The sequence below is a fragment of the Erpetoichthys calabaricus genome, chromosome 18 (assembly GCF_900747795.2).
Source record: "Erpetoichthys calabaricus chromosome 18, fErpCal1.3, whole genome shotgun sequence".
Lineage (NCBI taxonomy): Eukaryota > Metazoa > Chordata > Cladistia > Polypteriformes > Polypteridae > Erpetoichthys > Erpetoichthys calabaricus.
Window position 1 is genome coordinate 73,937,188 of NC_041411.2, and position 20,363 is coordinate 73,957,550.

General features: G+C 42.6%; 1 protein-coding gene across 1 annotated transcript in view; it reads left to right on the plus strand.

Moving 5' to 3' along the window:
* Positions 1-20,363, plus strand: part of LOC114668990 (FERM domain-containing protein 4B-like) — a 154,774-nt gene that overhangs the window by 41,217 nt on the left and 93,194 nt on the right. Inside the window, exon 3 of the mRNA XM_028825056.2 lies at positions 9,223-9,329. The gene's annotated coding sequence lies outside the window, so the exon portion shown is untranslated. The remainder of the gene's footprint in view (positions 1-9,222; positions 9,330-20,363) is intronic.

Here is a 20,363-nt window from a genome sequence, read left to right on the forward strand (position 1 = left end):
CACTCATCAGAGGCTATAGGAGGACAGCGTCTAGAGGCTGTTAGATTAGCAAAAGGAGGCTCAACTAAGTATTGATGTCATATCTCTGTTGGGGTGCCCACATTTATGCACCTGTCTAATTTTGTTATGATGCGTATTGCATATTTTCTGTTAATCCAATAAACTTAATGTCACTGCTGAAATACTACTGTGTCCATAAGGCATGTCATATAATAAAAGGAAGTTGCTACTTTGAAAGCTCAGCCAATGAGAAACAAAAATCCAAAGAATTAAGAGGGGTTCCCAAACGTTTTCATATGGCTGTATGTCTGCCACCTGTGATGCAGCCCGGGCTGTGGCCTGCTCTTTGATTTCTGTCTGTGATCCTTGGCTTCTCTGTGGCCTCTTCAGGTTTGCAACTTGTTCAAAAATACTTGATCGATCTTCTTTATGGTGTGGCCATGCGAGGTATGACATGGAATCCAAAATAAACGTTGAGGCACCAGCCAGGTCACCTCTTTTAATAAAGGAATCAAATGCAACAGAAGTGGCGCTCAATGGCGTAAAACAAACAAACAAGCAAAAATACAAGGCTGTAATGCCTTTTAATCAGCAGGTCAGGTCTGGGCTGAGCTCCCCTCCAAATGAGATGGCACCTTCCGGGAGCGCCTTGAATTTACAGTCCTCCGATCAGAAGGGGCGGAGTCATTTGCCCTCACTGGGTGTCTTCTAGGTTCTGTGGGAGCAGAAAGGAATAATACTGTTAGTGACAGCTCCTCCTCTTGTCCTGGGGTGGTATTGCTTATCATGGATAAGCCTGGAAGGTGGTCCTCAGACGCGCATGTGTGTGGATGGGACTTTTCCTTCTCATTTATATAGTTTTGTTATGGTGATGTGTAAATGATATGTTGATATTGTGGATTTTTCCTTCCCAATCTCTTTTAAGGTTTACTTTGCTTGTTCATGTAATATTGTTGTTGCAATATTCCCTTTAGTTATTTTATTTATTATTTCATATCATATGGTTTTTCATTTTTCTGTATTTCTGCCTCATTATCAATGAAAACAGTGTGGTATCAACAGTTTGAGATTTTTAGTCACATTATTAAATGTTAGCTTTCCTCTCTTCATAAGGACAGTCTCTATTTCAGTTGTGGAAGAACGTCCATTTTGTAGACTTCACAAAACTAATCTTCAAACTTCGACACGATCAGAACTTAATGGAGGAAATTGCTTCAGCATGATCTGTACTTCCCAGGGGAGCCCCATCCCCCATTTTATATATATATATATATATATATATATATATATATATATATATGGGGGATCATGTTGGGGATCATAATATATCATATCTCTCTATTATAAAAAGATATCCTGAGACGAGACTTTGGCCATGAGATTTTTTCAAGTCCCGCCCTCCTCTCAAACATATTCAATCAGCCCTCTCACCTCTCATTCACGTGAATGCTTTTGACAGACACAGTTCCTGCTCTCTTAGCTCTTATAAATTTTTACGTTTTCCTCACTTTCATTTCCCAATAAAAGAAGATGTATTACGTTCAAATCTTATTGAATAATTTGATCACAAAGGGTTATCAACAGAAGAAATGAGTACACGGCCAATCCTAGCGCCGAGAAACGATGATGTCAAACGAATTAACACGAAAATTGACGATTGGTAACACAGTAAATTTGTTAAATGCGTATCAATAGACTCTGCTGAAACAGTTGGTGGTGTTGGTGCGGAAGATGAAAACATCAGCTTACAATATCCCGAAGAATATCTACAACTGTTAACACCGTCCAGTCTTCCAATACCCGAATTACTGTTGAAAGAAGGATGTATCCTAATGTAGTAATCTCCCATGGATAACAGACACCAAAGGAGATCTTGATATGCCATTGGTATTAAAACGTTAACAGTTTCCCATTAGAATAGCTTTTGCAAAGACAATTAACAAATCATAGACACAAACATTTGAAAAAGTCGGTTTATTTATTAGAGATAAAGAAACGAAATTAACTCACGGGCAGTTATACGTTGCGTTGTCACAATGTAAGTCCAAACACAGAATCAAAATTCAGTGCGATATTGACGAAAATTTAATTAAAAAATATTGTGTTTACTAAAGTTTTACAGTAAAAGTGTAAGTTTAAAAAGTATTTGCGTGTTAATTTCAAATCCAAACAGAACGAAATCGTATAACGCAACGAATTATTACGTTTTACTATTTTTTACCATGGTTAATGACTTGCTGTAATGTAAAATAGTTCTATTATGCAGACTGTATGTAACAATTCTCCTGAAAATAGCAATCTGTTTAAATTGTACATCCACATCCTCATACGTGAGCGGCAGAACCACAAAGCGCGTAGCACCCGTCCAGGGGTAGGCGAGCGAAGCAAACAATATATATAATCATAATCAGTCTTGTTAAGAATGAATTTAACACAAATGTCAATGTTTTCTTTCACACAGGGAACCATCTTCTTCTATAATACGCTGCTGTGGCTGTTCATTTGTCTGTCCAGGATTTTAAATCACCTGTAGCTCGCAAACCGTTTCACCTATTGACTTGAAATTTGGTACACATATACCACGTGACGTCTACTATCCGCTTTCGGGGCGATGATTTTATTACTCTTTTTATTTTATTTTATTGTAGTATCAACTCTCTGCAGTGCGCAGCAGGGCGGCCGTGCGGCGCATGCGTACGGGCGCCGTTCTCATTCCCTACCACCTTCACTAATCATTCTTGAGGCAGATTGAAGACTTAAGTGCCAGATTAAGTGAAAAATTAAAGAAAACGTACTAAGTAATTGCAACACAAAAACTAACTTAATCAGTTTTAACGCGAAAAGATGCCGACGAAAGAAGAGAAGCAGCGGGCCGCTAGGGTGGAGTAAAGAAGAGCTGCTCAGGAAGCAGCAAGCGCATCAACCTCTGAGCAAACAAATGCTAAACGTACAGAGAAAGAGGATGAATACTATGAATGCTCAAGTCAAGTGGATTCACTGCACGTTATCGTGCAGTACGCCGTTACTGGTGTACTATATTTTGTGAAATAAAGATAAATATAAAGAAAAAGGGTTGGGGCTCAAGGGGATACTCTATTTGATGTCTAGGCTGAAGAAAAGGAGAAAAAAGACGAGAATAATAGCTGTAAAGTGCAACTCCTCGAGCTGACAGAGTGCTACTTTATGAAGAATTGTGTCTCCTTTGGAAGCAGGAACAAGTACGAATGATGACTTCCTATTTGACCGGAGGCTTTATAGAAAATGGGGTGGACAAATGACGTCAGACCCGAGAATGATGTCACTAACCTTCCAGGATGTTCTAAAGAAAACAAATTGTGTTAGTGGTGCTGTTATACCCAAAACCTTACCCAAATGTTTAGACAAAGACACACCCATGATGCACTTCCAATGCTTGCATGTGACAATACATGCATTATACTGTATTACACTGAATTTTTACACCATTGTGGCCTTTTTCCATTTTCTTTTAATTCTGTTGTGACTAGCCACGGTACCTGTCGAAGAAAGGTAATACAATAATTAATGCTATCTCTTGCCCTATGTGTACCTTCAGAGCCTTTCGTCGGTAATCGCGTGCGTCTGAATGTCTCTTCACCAGCACTCCATCTCTTGAGCACGCTCCCATAAGGACTGCTAATTCGACTTTGTCATTATTTTCGAGGCTCCTTTCTTGCCCCCTCTCCAGTTTTATACTTGCTGTCCTTGACGTGACTATCTCATGCTCCTCTTCGTGCATCTCATACTCACTCGTCATCTTCTGTTGTTCCACCAAAGCCCAACTAACCAATCAGATTGGTCTAAGGAACAATACACACCAACCTTTTGTGTTTTATTATATAGTAATAATAATGATTCATTACATTTATACAGCGCTTAAGTGAATGAGGATCCTCTTCATCCACCACTAATGTACTGCATCCACCCGGATGATGCGATGGCAGCCATTTTGCGCTTGTGTGCTTACCACACATTAGCTATTAGATGGTGAAGTGCTAAGAGAGAGAGAATGACAATTAGGGACAGGGGATGATTAGGTGGCCAGAATGACCAGGCTATGGTTGTCAATTTAGCCGGGACATCGAGATACACCCTACTCTTTACGGAGGATCCCCAGGGATCTTTAATGACCACAGAGAGTCAGATTCTTGATTTTTACATCTCATCCAAAGGATAACAGCACAGTGTTCCCATTACTGCTCTGGGGCATTGGAGTCCACATTAAGACCACAGGGTAAGCACCTCCTTTTGGCCTTGCCAACACCTCTATCAGCAGCATCCCAGGCGTTTTCTGGTTGGTCTCCTAATCCAAGTATTGGCCGGGCCCAAACATGTTTAGCTTCAGGTAGGTTACCTGTTCTGAAGTGCATGTGGCATGGCTACTCGAGGGAAAGACATCCTGTGTCCTCCAGGGCTGCTTCTTCTTAATGAGAACTTTCTAGTACTGAAGAGATACGTTTAGCTGGTGACACCCCAGCAGTTCAGAGTTACAACTCTCTCTTCACCTTCAGGAGGAGATGGCCTGCGGCTGATCCATGAGAAGCTACTTTATGGGAGCCCAGTGGCCACCTAGGTCATCGGTTTCTTGATGGTGTTCTCTTGGGGCTAACATGGCCAGGCCTGAATCTTTCACTGGCCATCTAATCTCCTGAAATGCTTTTAAGCCCTGGCGCCCCATGGCTAATCACTCAGCCTTTGAACAGATCATAGATACGTCAATGTAACCCCACCCGTGTTGAAAACGGAGACACATTGACTATTTCAGCAGGCCTGTAAACACACACGGTTGCATGTGGTTTGTCTCCAGACAGCATTGTTAATTATTAATCTCTGATTTAGCTCTGCTGCTATTGTTCTGTGGAGAAAGGATGTGTGAAATATTCATGACAGCGGGTACCTGCTGGCTAGCAGCAACTGTTTGACTTCGGATGACAAAATGTGCTATATCTTGTATAATGACAGACTGCTACCCCTGCAGCTTGAAAAGCTAGATCTGAGATCAAAAAATCACCGTAAGTGAAAACAGATACTTAAGATGGGTTCTGTACCTCCTGACTTCTCTCCTCGGAGTGCTTTTCTCTTTCACTAGGGGGTGACTCACAGCATTCCCCCGCTGACCACAGCTCTTGTATCCTGCTCTCCGACCCCCTTTATGACTTCTTCTTTACCAACACCATTAAGGAGCCGCACCTCAAGATAATTTGTGTTGCTAATTTGTGTTGCCAATCACAATGCTGGATTCATTTTTTTTTTAATTTTAAATTAAACAAAAGATCCATCCAATCATCCATCTAGTTTTTAATCTGGATTATCCACTTCAAAGTCATTGGGATTGGCGTCTGTTCTGGCAGCAACTGGGCACAAGGCAGAAAGCAACTGTGGCTGGGGTGCCAGTCCATTACAGGAACTTTGAAAACTTTAACTTTTAAAAGTTTATGGATGAGATATTGGGGCGGCACGGTGGCGCAACGGGTAGCGCTGCTGCCTCGCGGTTAGAAGACCTGGGTTCGCTTCCCGGGTCCGCCCTGCGTGGAGTTCACATGTTCTCCCCGTGTCTGCGTGAGTTTCCTCCCACAGTCCAAAGACATGCAGGTTAAGTGCATTGGCGATCCTAAATTGTCCCTGGTGTGTGCTTGGTGCGTGCCCTGTGGTGTGCTGGGACCCTGCCTGGGGTTTGTTTCCTGCCTTGCACCCTGTGTTGGCTGGGATTGACTCCAGCAGACCCCCGTGACCCTGTAGTTAGGATATAGCGGGTTGGATAATGGATGAATGGATGATTTTTTGGGACAACCAAGCAAGTTGCTAACCTAATGGCCCCCTCTTGTTTCTTCATCCACCTTCTCAGATGAAGTGCTTGGCTGCAGTACAGTTGTCCCCTATGTTTACAGTTTCATTCTGCAACCCAAACATTGTCTAACACTTATCGTTTTGTCATAGTAGGGTCCTAGGAAGACCCAATTTCTCTCTATACAATTTATTATAACAAAATGTCTCCTTCTATAGCCCTCCTATGTTACCTTACTATTTATAATTATGACCCCCAGGCAATCAGATAGAGCCGTATTCTTCAACCTTTTAGGTGTCACTGCACACTTTTTCCCACGTAATTGTCTTCACAACCCACCAAATCTAAATTCCCCCTTGGTGAATGGAGTGCAATTGTCAGTACGGGTAGAGGTGGGGGGCGAGTATGATCATTGGAACGGGTTTGGGGGCGAGCACAACCATCAGGGCGGCAATTCACATGCGACCCACTGCCATTATAAACAATAGCAACTTGGGACACACCGGCGGCGGCCCACGACTGACCCAGTAGTTGAGAAAAACTGAAATAGAGAAACTGAACAGGCAGGAGAAAAATGTCACACATATATTCATGTATTATAGATAATATGCCCAAATAATAAAGTACAAATGAGTGTAACCAAAATACCGTTATAGTCTTCAATAGATGTTTGACAGATGAGATTAGATAGGAGTTCCCGTGAACTATGATGTTTGCTGATGACATTGTGATCTGTAGCAATAGTAGGGAGCAGGTTGAGGAGACCCTGGAGAGGTGGAGATCTGCTCTAGAGAGGAGAGGAATGAAGGTCAGTTGGACCACCAAGACAGAATACATGTGTGTAAATGAGAGGGAGGTCAGTGGAATGGTGAGGATGAGGGGAGTAGAGTTGGTGAAGGTGGATGAGTTTACATACTTGGGGTCAACAGTACAGAGTAATGGGGATTATGGAAGAGAAGTGAAGAAGAGAGTGTACGGAGGGTGGAATGGGTGGAGAAGAGTGTCAGGAGTGATTTGTGACAGACGGGTATCAGCAAGAGTGAAAGGGAAGGCCTACAGGACAGTAGACTATATGGGTTGGAGACGGTGGCACTGACCAGAAAGCAGGAGACAGAGCTGGAGGTGGCAGAGTTAAAGATGCTAAGGTTTGCACTGGGTGTGACGAGGATGGACAGGATTAGAAATGAGGACATTAGAGGGTCAGCTCAAGTTGGACGGTTGGGAGACAAAGTCAGAGAGGTGAGATTGCGTTGGTTTAGACATGTGCAGAGGAGAGATGCTGGGTATATTGGGAGAAGGATCCTAAGGATAGAGCTGACAGGTAAGAGGAACAGAGGAAGGCCTAAGCGAAGGTTTCTGGATGTGGTGAGAGAGGACATGCAGGTGATGGGTGTAACAGAGCAAGATGCAGAGGACAGAAAGATATGGAAGAAGATGATAAGCTGTGGCAACTCCTAACGGGAGCAGCCAAAAGAAGAAGAAGAAAATGTTTGCTATCAGGTGGCTCTTTGTGTTATGTTCTGGGTCGGCTTGGCCTTGAATTAAGACAGTGATGACCTGACCTTCTCCTCCTCTATGGACAGAAAATGGCAGAGTTAGAGTGAGAGCTCAGGGACCAATTGGGCTTCGTGGTGCAGAGTGACTCTTCTGATTGAGTGACCAGTCGTATTCTGCTACAACTCCGCTCTCCAATAACCAGTGGGATTAGTCAACTCTCTACTTCATACCAGATTCTTGTTTCAGGGCAATCCTATTCCAAGTCCAGCTAGAGTGACTCTTTCTTCTCGTCCCACACTACCTGGCCAGTAAATTCCTACTTGGGAATTTCAGTTGTGCTCGGCCCTTTTTCTGACAGCTTGACGAAGTGGTATTTTATGAAGGGTTAATAGCTGAAGCGAGTTCAGCCACAGTCTCTGCCCTTTAATACTTTTCTCCTTTCACTTATGGTACGTAAAATACGAGGCATCAGACAGATGAACTTCTCTTCTGTTTGTGAGGTTCTGAACATGTGTCTTCCTTATCTCTCATTGTTACATTGTATGCATTGTACTTCCAGCTGAGTGCTCATTGGTTCTCAATTCTCGTCTGCAAAGAGCCCCTCTGAGTGAAACCTGTTTGATTTTATTGTAACCAGACACTGACTAGTTGGACTCAGTCGCAGGGTATGTCACATTAGACGATTGGCTTCACGAGTGCACGCTGACGACCACCACCAACTGCCTAAGATATCACTGGTCTACAAAAAAATATTTTTTGTTTGCTTCTGGGAACTTCAGAGCAGCTCTTTATTAAGTTTTTTTACACTGATTTCATATATGAAATCAGAATTAAGCTAGCACGTCAGGTTTTTGAAATACACATCATTGACGTTTTGACACTTTTGAATATCAATATAATATATCAACATGATATCTGGAGTTTGGACTATGTCCCACCAAAATTGTTTTGATGCGTTTATTCTGTAACCAAACCAGAAGACAATACCAGAGACACATTAAAGCATATTTATGTCAATTTACCTCAATATAAAAGTGAGGTCAGCGTGCCCAAAATTATTGGAGTCACTCGCTTTTGCGCTTGTACTGCACATCCGTCTCTCTTTGCAAGAATCAACAGTTGTCACCCATCATGCTCGGAGTAAATTTTCCCTGATATCAGTTTTCCATCACCTTTCTATCTTGATGAAATCTTTCCCCATACTCATCTCTGACATCGCTTAGATTTGGTGGAAAAAAGTCGAGATGAGAATGTAAAAAATGCGTCTTCAGTGACATTCTGGCTCCCGTAAGCTGATATACTTTCAGCAGGTTCTCCACAAGCTCAGTGTAATTCTGTGCTCTGTGACTGTCAAGACAACCTGCACGAATGAGGGTGTTGATTCAGTGGGCTTCAGTTTCCTTTTGAACTCATCGTCAAGCATCAGTTCACGTATTTCAGGGCCAACTAAAACACCTTCCTTAATTTTGGCTTCACTTTCCTCGAGACCAAACTTATGTCTTAAATGCTGAAATGCATCGCATTTACTGTCCAGTCACCCTAGTTATCCAAGACCTGGAACATCATAACTAAAAAATGGGACGTGCTGGACGAAAACGGTTTTCAGATTTGGAGTCAGCAAGTGAAATTTGTTAAAGTACAGGTGAAAGAATCCCAGTAGCAAAATGATTGTTGACCAGTGTAATTTACGGTAAATGAAGACTACGACCGAAAATTGCTGCAAAAGTCGTCTAATATGACATGGACTTAACACTGCCAACTGTATCCTACAGGGAAGATGGGCCTGCTTATCCATCTACCAGCACCTCCTGGTTTTGACCTTTCCGAGCCCCTCTGAGTAACTGCTGTGAGTCAGTAAAACAGATGAACTGTCTGTTCTGCCTTATGCATACTTTTTTATTTTTATGTTTTCAATTATGCAGATTTGAACCTTTTGTTGGGGGAGTGAATGAGATGCTGAAAGCCTAAGCGCAGCAGGACTCCTGGAGGGCCGGCCTGCCTGTGGACGGAGACGGAAGATAGCATTAAGGTAGGTAGCCTTTGTATTTGTTTACTGGAATCAAAGACACCCGCGTCCTTTCTAGTAAATGAGAGTGCCCTTTGTATTTGTCTAAAGATATTTCTTTATTCAATGATTCATTTATTTATTTTGCAAACCTGTTTATTGCAATACAAGGGTCAATGAGGGAACGCCATGGCTCCAAGGCCCAGGGCAGAACACCTGTCCAGTAGAGGGCACATTCATTCACATCAGACCAATTTATAGGTTTAGGTTTAGGTTTCTTTATTTAGTCATGTTTACACAGGAAAACGTGAAATTTACCTTCTCAGTTGCATCTAATAACAGGTAACAGACAGAATGAAATAAAACAGACAAATAGAAATAAGAAAGGTTAAAGTTAAGGTTAAGCCGGACCGGGGCACTTGTGCGTGGACCACTAACAAACACATCCAGACTCTCTCAGTGTTATGATTTTCTTATGGTGCACATTGTTTCTGCCTTTTGTTTTAGATGTCTTGTTACACGTAGAATTTGTTTCTGTGCCTTTTACTTGAAAAATATTGTGAAGCCCAGGGCACATACAGCCGCCATATTCCCAACACAGACAGGCAGGACACGACTTGGTTGATTTACGATAGTCCAGCACACACAGTAAAGCACCAACACAGTCCCTTCTTTGCCACCAGTCTTTCTGCCTCCACTCCTCCTCGGGCTTTGTCCTCTTCCTCCAGACTCTGGCCATCGACTTCTGGCGACCAGCCCCCTTTTTATAGGGAAGGCCTCCAGGTGCCCAACAAGCTTCTTCTGGCCACACTTCCAGATGTGGTGGAAGTGCGGCCAAATAGGGCCCAGAAAGTGTCTATGCACCCCCTGGCGGTGTTGAGCCCTACTGGAAACCAGGGGACTGCCCTCTGTCGGTCCAGGGGAGAAACTCCACCCCCCGGTCATTCCACAATCAGGGCCCCGGCCATCCACCACAATATTTAAGAATGCTATTTTTTAACACCTTTTCTTGATGCCATGTTTGTTTATGGGCACTGCTGTTCCGTTGCCATAGCTATAGTTAACACACACAGATATACAGCGTTCAATGTCATCTTTGCACTGGGATAAAGATCAACATCACGGATGTCCTAACCATCCGAGTTTGTGGATTTTCATAACAGATCTGTGCCAGTTTAGCCTATGTCACATTAGTGATTCTCAGTCATAGAATTCATTTGCATAATTTTCCCCCATATCTATGGCTACTAGTCGGAACCATTTCCCTGATGAAAGGATTATTAGGAAGGGTTTATGGCCACCAAGATCGCCTGACTTAACAACGTGTGACTATTTCTTGTGGGGTCATTTAAAGGGCTGCATGTATGAGACAAATCCACAGACTGTAAATGAACTGAAGTTGAACATTGAAAATGCGATACACAGAATCGATCCCATGACGTTGCAAAGAGTGTGCATGGACATGTTGAAACGGGCACAGAGGTGTACTGATGCACAAGGAGATCACTTTCAGAATCTTCTGTAAATGTGAGTACCAAATCTGATCATTGTTCTCCACCACGTAATGCAGTCGTCTCGGTGGAAGACGTTGGCCACCCTGGTAGTTGTTAAAGGATCTATGTAATAGGTACCAGTAAATTAAATGCATACACGTCTTAAGAGTTGGGGTAACATCCTGGTAAAACTCGATTTAATAGGCAAGTGTTTTAAACAATGGAAAATAAAAGCAAGGTTAACAAACCAAAGGTTGAAACAGACTTTTAATATAGAGGACACAAGGCACCTCTCGAGACTTGTGTGGCTCTCACCAGACGTGGGTTCTGCCAGTGAACCCTGACCTTCTACAGACAGCTGTGTGTCTTCAACTGAATTGACCAAAGGTGGACTCCAAACGAGGCCCGGAAACATCTCAATGATGATCAATAGAACAGGATGCACCTGAGCCAGATTTCAAGTGATATAGTCTTTTATATATTTATATACTAGAGGGCTTCGCCCCCTGCTCGCTTCACTCGCCAACCCCCGTGTTTGGTTTTCCGGATACACACTTTTAAGATTTTTTTTTCTTTGAATTGTTGCTATTTCATTAGTTTCACTTTTATTTCAGAACTTCTGTAAAAACAATATTTGGAATCTTGCGAGTCCCAATATGCTGAATCTTTTTAATGAGGTCAGGACAGGTTTCTCTGTTTGGAATTTCAGCACAGACAAAACGATCGACATCATCAGCGGTTAATCATTTTTTTTTCACAAAGTAACAAAGTAAGTAGACTTCTGCATTGGACTCCTGTCTGTAAAGTCGTGATATTTTCCTTTCACAGGTTAGGTGGATTGGCGATTCTAAATTGGCCCTAGTGTGTGCTTGGTGTGTGGGTGTGTTTGTGTGTGTCCTGCGGTGGGTTGGCACCCTGCCCAGGATTGGTTCCTGCCTTGTGCCCTATGTTGGCTGGGATTGGCTCCAGCAGACCCCCGTGACCCTGTGTTCGGATTCAATGGGTTGGAAAATGGATGGAGTTCCAAAAGTACATGGGTTTACCAAGGTGATACCCCAGCTTTTCTCTAGGTTTTTGTACAAGGGCTAGACAGAACGTTTTTGACTCCTGGGGTAAATGTAGCTTTTTAAATAAGCAGACAGATAAATATATATATATATGAACAAAATAACCAATAAATGCATGTGCGGTAAACTCCGTTTTAGAAATTCTCAAGATTCTTTATTTGTCACATGCATAGTTATACAGGACAACACGCAGTGAAATGCATCCTGATCCGCTTATCAAAAACTGTGCAAAGTTAGAAGAATATCAGTTAGATTAACAAAAAGTCATAGATTGAGAGATAACAGTATAGTAGAACATAATAAATAAGTACAATTATGTGAAAAAAGTAGAATAAAGTGTTAGGGTGCAATAATGTAGTAATTATTGTGCAAAACCAAAGTTAGACTGGTGCATAGTTAAATGAGGCAGTTTGTTTGTGTTACTGCGATCTTTACTTTCTTTTTATATATTTTCTAATTTTCCTACTTTCATATCCTTTAACTTTCTCCACATGTGTATAGCGCCAACGTTTATTTATTTATTTTTTTTAACCTTTCTAATTTCACTGGTTTCATAGTCTCTAACTTGCTGTGCATGTGTTTAGCGCCAACGTTTGTAAACGTCTTTATGAAGTTCTACTTTCTTTTACTCATTGTCTTTTAATTCTGAGCCGGATTGGATGTGCTTTTTTTCAATTCCACTTGTTCCGGGCTGATAATTACTTTCCTTATTTTCTGAATTTGCACCTCGATTATTCTTTTTTGCTCTTTTTTCTGTCCAACGCATTTGAGTCTCTTTTCTCCGCGCTGCTTTCTTCTTCGCTTAGATGTCGACATTTAATTTATAACGTACCTTATACGCTTTATATGCGCTGAGAGCCCTGGATCTGCGTGTGCTCAAATCCTTCACCAGACTGAATGTTTTGCTGCCTATTATTCTATTTGATAGATTGTAGGTAGGGCGTGGCTTTGGTCTCGCGGGTTTTTAAAATGTCTTACGAGAAGATCACGTATCGTAGACTTGCTTTTTGCTTTCCAGGACAGGATTTCTTTTTATAATAGAAGATATGTATATATATATATATATATATATATATATATATATATATATAGCATAGTTTACTGTCAAACCATGCAAAGAGTACGCAACATGTGTTTTACCCTCATTTGGGTTCATCAGGCGTACATACTCAATTGCTCCCCTTGCAGGGATCGAACCTCAGACCTCAGCATCAGAGATGAAGCCCCTGTACGCCACGGCGTGTGGTTCATTTATTTGACAGCCTGTAGATTGGAGTAATTACATTCATTGCATTTACCTGGTAGGTAACCACTCATACAATCAAGTTGGGACTCAGAATACGAATGTAATGAATATATATATATATATATATGCACCATGACGGATGTTAGCAGGTTGCTGGCCAACCACAAGCGTTACCTGGTAGGTAACCACCCATATAATCAGATTGTGACACAGACTACGAATGCCATGAATGTAATTACCCCGATCTACATGCTGTCAAATAAACGAACCACACACCGTGGCGCAACTTTAGGGGCATCGCCTCTGACGCTGACGTCCGAGGTTCGATTCCCGAGAGGGAGTGCAATGGAGTGTGTACACCTGATGAGCCCAGAATTAGGGCGAAACACGTGTCGCGTACTCTTTGCATTATTTGACAGTAAACTATTTCAACCATTCTATGATCTGCTTCTCACAACTGAGGGCACCGTTAGCAGGCTTGCTGGCCAACCACAAGCGTTACCTGGTAGGTAACCACCCATATTATAATATAGATTGTGACACAGACTACGAATGCCGTGAACATATATATATATTTAAAGTAATATGGGTTTGAATACTTGTGTCAATGTGGTATTTCATTTTTTTTTAAATAATTTTTAAAAAAATTATACAAAAAAGTTCAAATTGGAAAAAATGAACTTAAATGATGTGAAAAAAATGGGAAAATGCTTAATAAAGCCCCTTAAGAAAAGCAGGATGTGAGACTTGCTACTGTCACCAGTAGAAAATATGGACGTGTCTGGCCACAAGGGCAGACGATTTGTGTTACTGACGAGTTTTCAGCCATCCTTAAGCATGGATTTCAGTTTCCACTGAAAGAAATTGAGGCTGCTTTAGATGTTTGTATTCAGTGTTATTATTACTGTATTAGTGTTTATTAAGAAAACTTTTACAGTCGGCAATGAAAAATCAAGTAAGTATGACACCATGTTCAGCACTAAACCGAGTATCCCGAAGTCCTGAAATTTTAAGCTTTCATTTATGATCGAGTGTAGTGTTATATTTCTTTTGAACACAAGGTGGTGCTGTCTCACCTCTGACGCCATTGACTCCTTCATCTGTTCATTTTTCTATTACAGAATAATGGGACATTAAAGCGTAGAGTAGCAGCATCGGATACAAGCGGACACCAAGTACAGCAGAGATACCAGTCTGTTCTAGGGTGCACACATTGCACAACCCCACGACCCATTAATGTCAGTCATTATACAAGGGTGAATCCAAAAAAGTACGGGCAGTGTGAAAATTACACGGTAACCACAACAGATAGAAGCTGACGCAATACAGCACATTTACGATGGCTGAAGGGTAGTTCAAACACACATAGCCCAGCACTCTGCCGTTTTAATAGTCAAAGCCAAGGTCAAATGTACATGGACACTCCACTGCGGGATTGCACCATCACTGAACAACATGATGTAGTGAGATTTCTTTGGGCAGTGGGAGTCAGAGAGAGAAGCCAGCTTAACGTCACCGAAGGATTTTTGCTCAATACGGAAATGAAAACCGCACGACTCCACGAAAAGTTTAGGAATGGGTAGAAAGGTTTAAAGCGGCAAGAACAAGTGTAACCGACAAAGCTCAGTCTGGCCGACTGCCAACAATCGTGCCCACAAGCCTACATCAACATGGCGAATGTCTTCATCAGAGAAGAACAACAGATTGCACTGTCCACTGCTGATGCACATTTGAATATCAGCTATGGATCTGAACATGCCATAGTGCACAATCACTTGGGATCACATAAACTTTGCGCATGAGGGTTACCCAAACAGCTTACTGATCTGAACAAGCCAACATCTTTCTGTGAATTTCAGCAAGTTTCAGTCCCTGTGCCCAAGGAAATCTCACTGTGGTGCTACCCGTGCACCACCATGCCACCCTGCTTTCCTGATCTTGGTGTTAAATGCATTATAAGGAGAAGGAATGCTTGCTGTAGGTGACAAGTCATCATTTATAGAGGTCCTGTGGGTTAAGCCTGTAATTTGAGTCATTGGACACCCTGGGGACCCCCTGTGGCTGCAGGTTTTTGTTCCAAACAGATTCACAATCGGTGATAATAATCGATAACAACTGACCTCATTTAATTAGCTGATCATTTTTACTCTTCTCTTATTCTGCATTCAGAAAGACACAACACTATGTTTTTTACATTTATAAGACTTTTGGAAATATTTCTATTTTTTTCTAAAGCTATCAATGCTTAACTCTCTTTTGTTGTTTTCCTATTATTTTCCCCTTTTCCTGTGTACTTTGCTCCCTTCGGTCAGTCAGTCAGTCAGTCAGTCAGTCAGTCAGTCAGTCATTTTCCAACCCGCTATATCCTAACACAGGGTCGCGGGGGTGTGCTGGAGCCAATTCCAGCCAGTACCGGGCGCAAGGCAGGAACAAACTCCAGGCAGGGTGCCAGCCCACCACAGGGCACACTCACCCACACCAAGCACAATTTAGAATCGCCAATGCACCTAACCTGCATGTCTTTGGACTGTGGGAGGAAACCCAAGCAGACACGGGGAGAACATGCAAACTCCACATATGGAGGACCCGGGAAGAGAACCCGGCTCTCCTTACCACTGCGCCACCGTGCCGCCCTTGCTCCCTTCATTTAACCCTAATAGTGACACCAGCACAGCAGACACCCGGGATGATGAAAGCAGCAACGGCTTCAGCGTCAGACCCGCTAATTAGTAAAAAAATCAATTAAATAACCAAAACACCTGGAAAAGCAGAATGAAAATCAGGATGAAAATACTGTTAACGACTTAAAAAAAACGGCATATTCCCCATATAACTGCTTATTACATTTTAATAAAAATCTACCAGTTTCTAATTTCTACATTGACTCCAAAACACTGAAGCTGGGAAATTAATGACTCACTTAATTAGGCTAAGAGTCCAATGAAAAATGGAAGTTGGTTGGAACAAAAACCTGCAGCCACAGTGGCTCCCCAGGACCGAGTTTGGGAACCACTGCCGTAGATGGATTGTCAGCTTAAATTAAAAAGAAATTTTAAAAAATAAATAAATAAATAAATCCGCCCTTGCTGTCATGCTCCTGCATATTCCAAAAGTGAAATGACTGACATACGTCCCGTTAAGAGTAAGAGGGCAACCTGTTTTATACGACACGCTTCAAGCTAACGAACATGGACCAGTTCCACGAATGCCCTTCAGCGCGGGTGTCGATCTCCGGTCCTGGAGGGCCGCAGTGGCTGCAGGTTTTCATTCTAACCATCTTCTTCATTAGTGACCAGTTTTGGCTGCTAGTTTAGATTTAATTAACTTGACTCAGGCCCCTTAGTTGTCTGTTTTTCCTTAATTAACAGCCAAACAATAATGAGACACAAAACAAGCCGCCACATGACCTGCTCACCTGAGCCCCAATATCTGAATATAAAGAAAGGTCTGGTTGATCTCTCAGCTCACCAAGTCATTTTGACCATGTTCTTAGGAAAAACAGAAAAATCGACAGTTTTGGAAATGCCTGCTGTGGCAGAATGAGAGATGCAAACAAGCTGTGGAATTAAAGAACGAGTTTAATTAACAGCAAGAATCAGCTTCTCATGAAGAGACTGGTTGGAGTTTGAAGCCCCAGTTTAGCTGGTCATCTCGTTTCACGTCTCATTTCTGTTTAGCTGTCATTTAATGAAGAAAGGAATCAATTCAGAGGACTGACTCCTTAAAAACGGGGCTATTAAGATGAAGGGAAGAAGAGTTCATTAGCAGTGAAAAGTGGTCACTGATCAGAGAAAGGGTTAGAATGAAAACCTGCAGCCACTGCGGCCCACCAGGCCTGGAGTTCGACATGCCTGCCCTACAGTATCATCTACTCCAGACTCTTCCAATTCCATATCAACCTCCCTGAACTAACCAGGAATTTTAAAAGAACATATAATCCAGATTTATTTGGTTATAGATTAACTTTTACGATGAAGCACAGTGAGCATCGGCCTTATTATCATCGGTGAGGTACTAGCAACCGAAAGCATGAAGCCTTCAGCTATAAAGCAATTTGGAAATAAAACATACTACTTACAGCCATTAAATCAGTCGACTTTCTAAAGTGAAAATCTTCAGGCTTCGCAGAAAACATTCTGGCATGTTTGTACAACAAACCAGCAGGCACTCTGAGCATCGAAGTGACAGAAATAAGAAAGCTCACAAAACTTCAGAACAGCCCGTCTCGCCTTGTGCAATAGATGTGGGCACCGAAATTCGAGACGCACGGCAATCTTAAAACCTATTCCTTTCTGCACTCTCTTTACTAGGGCGGCACAGTGGCGCCAATGGTAGTGCTGGCTGCCTCGCAGTAAGGAGGCCTGGGTTCGCTTCCCGGGTCCTCCCTGCATGGAGTTTGCATGTTCTCCCCGTGTCTGCGTGGGTTTCCTCCCATAGTCCAAAGACATGCTGGTTAGGCACATTGGTGATCCTAAATTGTCCCTGGTGTGTGTGTGTGCCCTGAGATGGGCTGCCACCCTGACTGGGATTTGTTCCTGCCTTGTGCCCTGTGCTGGCTGGGATTGGCTCCAGCAGACCCCCGTGACCTTGTGTTAGGATATAACGCAGGGGTGTCGAACTCCAGTCCTGGAGGGCCGCAATGACTGCAGGTTTTCATTCTAACCACCTTCTTAATTAGTGACCTGTTTTTCCTGCTAATTAACTTCTGTTGCCTTAGATTTAATTAACTCAACTCAGACCCCTTAGTTCTTTCTATTTCTTTAATTAGCAGCCAAACGATAATGAGACACAAAATGAGAACAGGTGACCAGCTAACCACATTATCTGAACATAAAGAAAGGTGAGGGTCTCGGTAAGGTTGATTTCTCAGGTCAATAATCAGAAACAGAAAATCAACACTTTGGGAAATGTCTGCTGTAGCAGAATGAGAGCAGCAGCAAGCTATGGAATTAAGTAGCGGGTTTAATTAACAGCAAGAACTGGCTTCTCATTAAGAAACTGGTTGGAGTTTGATGTTCCAGTTTAGCTGGTCATCTGTTGGCTCGTTTCACCTCTCATTTCTGTTTGGCTGCCATTTAATGAAGAAACGAATCAATTTAGAGGACGGAATCCTTAAAAACAGGGCAATTAAAAGTAAGGGAAAAGGAGTTAATTAGCAGTGAAAACTGACCACTGATTAGGAAAAGGGTTAGAGTGAAAACCTGCAGCCACTGCGGCCCCTCCAGGCTTGGAGTTCGACACCCGTGATATAGCGGGTTGGATGATGACTGACTCTCTTTACTTAACCCTAGTTTTGACAAAACTTGTTAAAGTCAGGGAAGCACAGTCTATCCATTAAAACGACAAATGGCAGCAATATTTGATTCAGAATTAAAACACTTGTGTGTCGAGTCATTTTTGGATGAGTACTGCGTGTATAGGGTGGTCCAGATCTAATTATGCAATTTTCATAACGCTATAACTTATTAAGTTTATTACATAGAGAATTCACAACACCTGCCCTGCACATAGAGATTTCACTTAAAATTCTTTTTGTTGCCGATATATGGCAGCACCTGCCCTGCCAACAAAAGAGATAACCGTGGACTTCAGAAAATCACGTCCTGCCCACATCCCACTCAGCAATGGAGACTGTTTGGAGTACCAGGTTCCTCGGTGTGCACATAACTGAGGAACTTACGTGGACATATAACACCTCATCACTCATCAAGAAAGCCCAGCAGAGACCACACTTCCTGAGGAGGCTGAAGCGAGCAAGTCTTCTCCCTTCCATCCTCGCCATGTTCTACAGAGGCACCATTGAAAGTGTTCTGACCAGCTGCATCACGGCCTGGTATGGCAACTGCAACGTATCCGACCGCAAGTGCCTGCAAAGGATAGTGAAGACAGCAGAGAACATTATTGGGGTGCCTCTCCCTTCACTACAGGACATGTTTTACAAACGCAGTGTCTGCAAGGCCTGCAGCATTGAGCAGGACCCCTCACACCCCTCACATGGACTTTTCACACTTCTGCCATCCAAGAGAAGATACTGCAGCATCAGAGCCAGATCTGCCAGGCTGCAGGAGAGTTTTTACCCCCAAGCTGTCAGACTCCTTAACACCAGGCTGCCCCCTGGGACCTTCCACACGGCCTCAACCACCTCTAAAAACATAACTTTTATACATGTGAGCCACTGTCCTGTGAAGACGAGTGTGCAGGTAGACAAGAACTGAAAATCTCATACTGACCTTTAAGGATTTTGACACTCTTGATATCCATCTGCGGCACGGTGGCGCAGTGGGTAGCGCTGCTGCCTCGCAGTTGAGAGATCTGGGGACCTGGGTTCGCTTCCCGGGTCCTCCCTGCGTGGAGTTTGCATGTTCTCCCCGTGTCTGCGTGGGTTTCCTCCGGACGCTCCGGTTTCCTCCCACAGTCCAAAGACATGCAGGTTAGGTGGATTGGCGATTCTAAATTGGCCCTAGTGTATGCTTGGTGTGTGGGTGTGTTTGTGTGTGTCCTGCGGTGGGTTGGCACCCTGCCCAGGATTGGTTCCTGCCTTGTGCCCTGTGTTGGCTGGGATTGGCTCCAGCAGACCCCCGTGACCCTGTGTTCAGATTCAGCGGGTTGGAGAATGGATGGATGGATGGATGATATCCATCTGCTGTGAAACTTTCTGACCTGTCATTGTTTACACGTCTTAAACAACTATTATCATACACTGATAATTTAACTATTATTTATTTATTATATTACATATCTTACACATCAATATTGCTGCTACTTCTTTGTCCTGTCTTTGCACAATGTCTTGTCTTGTTTGTGTTTTTAATTTTTAAATCTAAATTTTAATTCTATTTTTAATTTATTATTTGCACGTCATGTTGTTACACTGTGGACCCTGAGCTTCGCAATTTCGTCTATCTGTATACTTGTATATGGTTGAGATGACAATAAAGTTCGCTTTGACTTGACTTTGAAAATGGCGGGGAGACGATTGTCAGTCAAACAGTTGCATGATTAGATCTGGACCACCCTATACACTGCATTTAAATGTTGGATATGTGTTTACTCTTGTTTGTTAATGTTTACCCTTCAGGGTAAAATGTTTCTTTTTAAATTATTGTTAATAAAGGGCCACCAGAAAACAAAAATAGATAAAACTGGGTCCCAAGGCCAAAAAGGTTGAGAACCACTGGCTTAGGTGGTATCTGCTGCCACCTAGTGTTATGTTATGTTAGTGTTATGCTTACCTTCTGTTATAAGTTGCTTT